This window comes from Magnolia sinica, chromosome 14 (genome assembly GCF_029962835.1).
Source record: "Magnolia sinica isolate HGM2019 chromosome 14, MsV1, whole genome shotgun sequence".
Lineage (NCBI taxonomy): Eukaryota > Viridiplantae > Streptophyta > Magnoliopsida > Magnoliales > Magnoliaceae > Magnolia > Magnolia sinica.
Window position 1 is genome coordinate 63,275,351 of NC_080586.1, and position 4,324 is coordinate 63,279,674.

Below are 4,324 nucleotides of genomic sequence, written 5' to 3' on the forward strand. Positions count from 1 at the left end.
AGTAATTTTCCAATGTCATTGTTTTACAGGAACTACTAGGAAATTTTCATTAAACTTGTTGTTACTGGTTCAATAGTGTCCTTTCTTCAAAATCTAACATCTTTCAAGCAATTCTCGTTAACAGCAACTGTGAACTTTTAAAATGGTGTGGCCTACTTCAACAGGTGGGCTTCACAGTTGCATGGAAGGAAAATAAAAATAAAAATTTGGTTCTGGAGTATGGCCTGCTCATCGCTAGTCTTTCTTAGTTGAAAACCGAACAAATAGGAATTCGTGTTGAAAACTTTCAAGATATTAAATTTGCAAACGTCAAGTATAGTAGGGAAATCATGAAAGCCATGGTGGTTAGTTGTAGGCTTCCACAACAACACATTAATTGGCCATGACATATCAAGTAAGTTTAGGCTGTCTTTAATAAAAAAAAACAAAAAAAAAAGGCAAATGAAACTAGTAGAAATGGTCTTCTTGTCAAATTATAGAGTCTGCGTGGCTCCACAACCACTACTGCTACTGCAGCTACTGTCAGTCCACTGTTCTAATAAGAAACAAAAAGAGAAAAACAACAAAGAGTTTTCCAGACAGATGAATACATGCGTGGTGAACAACGGTCTCTGATCATATATAAGAGATGATTAGGCCCTCTCACCACGGATCCTCCTGGCCAGCTGAATGTCCTTGGGCATGATTGTCACCCGCTTGGCATGGATTGCACACAGATTTGTGTCTTCAAACAGCCCCACCAGATATGCCTCTGCAACCTCCTGCAATGCAAGAACAACATGGCTCTGGAAACGCAGATCCGTCTTGTAGTCCTATGCAATTTCACGGACCAAGCCTCTGGAATGGCAGCTTCCTGATCAGCAGTTCAATGCTCTTCTGATATTTACAGATTTCACGAAGTGCAACAGTTCCTGGGCGATATCGATGAGGTTTCTTCACACCACCAGTTGTTGGGGCAGACTTCGGGTAGCCTTGGTTGCAAGCTGCTTCCTAGGAGCCTTCCCTCCTGTGGATTTGCGAGCAGTTTGCTTAGTACGAGCCATCTCGAAAGAGGGGGAGAGAAGCCTTTAAAACTCGGGAATCGTCTCTGAATGCAGGGAAAGGTTTAGGCTATGTTGTTTTTGCCAATCTTTATCCATGTGATGCACTAATATCGAGCAGAAAACTCCAGACATCACATAGATAACTACAAAATCAATGGTAGCAGGAAATAAAGCAGTCGGTGGTAGATGTTAGCTGTGGTAGCTGTTTCCTCACTTGCTAAATTTTGCTGTTAGCTGTGGTAGCTATTTCCTTGACCCATAACAGGAAATAAAGCAGTCGGTGTGATGAAAGCAAGGCAGACCTTTACAATCGAACCCATGATCAATACAGGTATACTTTTAAGATTTTAGCAAATGTCTAGCATTTCGGTATCTTCGTTAAGTTCATTCTGATAAAAGCTTCCTTTGTAGGAATGGGATCATCTGATTGGAGTGTTTTTTTCACCTTGACAATGGAATGTAAGTTGACCAATTGGATGGTTCAGATTGATCAACTAACCACGTCCAAATTCAAATCATTGTGCTTGAAGCTCTAGCATTATCTTATTTGTTTATTGCTTAATTGCAGCTAATTTACTTTGTTTTGCTTTATGGCTGCTACAGGCTGATTCTATTTGTGTTATTGCTCAAGATTGTGGCAAGATTCTTATTACAGATCTATGTGTTGAAGAAAGTCTAGATCTTCAAAGACTTGCAGATGCTAGCCGGGTCAATTTCTTCTATTCCTTTTCTGGTTTTGGTTTCATTCTCTTCATTAAAATTCTCTGTGAACCACTTCAAAGATTCATGTACTCTCAATGAGACTTTTCTTCTATTTGTATTTAATTAATTATTGTTCTGTCTTCTAGAAATACTGTGACAATGTGTCTAGCAGTAGTTTTTGACATGCTTCTCTAATTTGGAAGGGTAGGGTTCTCAGAGTTTGATGAATATGTTCCCATGATAGGCAAAGCTGTGGATTAAAGCTGGAAGATGTCCCATCAAAAGCTCTCGTCTCCTAAAAGTATGCAAGTATATATTAGATTTCATTAGGGAGTTGTAGGCTTTTGCAAGTCAATGGTTATATGTTGTTATATGAGGTATCATATTTAGTGGATTGCATTTATGTGCATTTATTTGTCATATGAGGTATCATATAATGCTTTGGCAAGGAGTTTTTATTTTCAGCATGCTTGAACTTTTTGGTTTGATGAATAGGATTCTTATTAAACAATCATGTGATAAGGATTTAATTTGTGAATAGAATTCTTATTAAACAATCGTATGAATTATTTTTTGAATGACTATTAAGTGTAAGATTCAAAAATAAAATAAATAAATAAATAAATCTGATGATATTTTCTTTTAAATTTACAGATATTTGAGCGACGGACCAAATCCGTTGCTAATTTCTGAACAAGTAGAAACTCGACAGATTAAGGAGTCCGTCACTCACTTCCTATTAGCGACGGATCTTGTCCGTCTCCAACATTTTTTAATGACGAATAATTCAGGTGGGTTTTTTTCAAATTTCAGATTTTTGATTTTTTGCGATGGATCTTATCCATCGCAGATTAAACGACGGATTTTATCCATCGGAAAAAAAAAAAAGACCCAGTAGGTAGTGATGGACCAAGCGACGGACGAAATCCGTCGTTTATTTGGTTTTACGATGGATTTGGTCCATCGCAAATCTGTGATTTTGGCATTATGAATGTGAATGTGAAGTATGTGGTTGTGTAAATAAATAAAAAAAGGTAGATACAAATCTCACAGGGGCTACAGGAATAGTGGTCATTGACAATTAAAAACCTTTTGTGGGCCACAAAAATTTATATCAAGCAAATATTTGTGTTTTCCCTTCCTTCAGATCTGTTTGACCTTGTCAACGGGTTGGATGGAAAATAAACATTAAAATGGACCTTAAGAAGTTTTTAACCATGAGAGTTCAATGGCTACGGTTTCCTGTGTTTTGGTCCACCTGATATTGGTATATGTTTGCTTCCGTAAACACCCCACTCAAAATGAGAATAAGTTACAATTGAACTTTTAGCTGGGCTTGGATAATGAAGTCTTTGAAAGATTCATAACCCATTGAAAAACCATGCTAGTTGGGTAGAATAAGCTTTTATATATTTATATAAATAATAGATTAGATCAACAAATCAGGGCCCTTGTAAGGCCTATATCATAGTCCATACTGTTCCTTAGACTCCCGCGATCCTCCCCATTGAATTTTGGTAACACGTGATCTGTTATCGGCATTTGCGGGTGACCCTAAGTCGCATCTTGTAGATTTATGTCGACTCGACTCGAAACTTGTACTCTAGCAACCGCGTCATCACCGTGGTTCTAACACTGCATCTCACACTCCAATGAGATACCCAGGCTAAGAGTTGTAGGCCCGCGTATATCTCGAGGAAATACCGCGCGTTGCGAATTTTGAGAGAATCTTTACCACCTTTCACATCAATCAATCAAGTACTAGTCAATTACACAACTCATGCCTCTCCCATCCCTTTCTTACCAATAAAGACAAGCAACCCATACCCCATGCTACCTCAACCCCCACAGGTCAACTCTCTCTTACACACCCATCCTTCTCTTGCACCACCCATCCCTCTCATCCCATCCTTCTTACACAACACCAATCCTCTCTCATTTCACTCCATTCTCTACCATTTTTCTAAGCAACCCTAAGAAGAGAAAATAACCAAGTGTGTGGTCCACTTCTTACCCCAAAACCTCCTAATCCAACCCTTCAATTCTCATCTTCCACCATCAAAGAAGAAGCCTAGGAGCTAAGCATTCCAAAGATCCAAGAAGAAGTGTAATCGGTGGGTGATTTGTAGGATTACATTGTGTTTTTTATGATGGGCCAAGTGGGGCCTACCAATTAATGGTATGGATCTCACTTTGGACCCTAGGTGTGGCCGATGACCCACCATGATTCATATGTTTATCTCATGATGGAGCCATTTTCCATGGACCCCATCATAATGTTTATTCTTTTCATTGTGAAAAGGTCATCTAGACCTTGCATTTTTTGTGGAAAAAGGATCTCCACCGTTGATTTTATTGGTGGGCCCACATGTATTGGGACCCATTTTGATGTATGTATTGTATTTACATGGCCAACCTAGGGAGGGCTCATAGTGATGGAGCCCCTCCCCTCCATCACACCCCTCTCTCTCTCTCTCTCTCTCTCTCTCTCTCTCTCTCTCTCTCTCTTCTTCTTCTTCTTCTTCTTCTTCTTCTTCTTCTTATATTGATGATGATATGTGTGTGGCCCACCCTGATGC

At 39.1% G+C, this 4,324-nt stretch overlaps 1 pseudogene; it reads right to left on the reverse strand.

Moving 5' to 3' along the window:
* Positions 1-495: 495 nt before the first annotated feature.
* LOC131225907 (histone H3.3-like) lies at positions 496-1,100 on the reverse strand (annotated as a pseudogene).
* Positions 1,101-4,324: the final 3,224 nt, after the last annotated feature.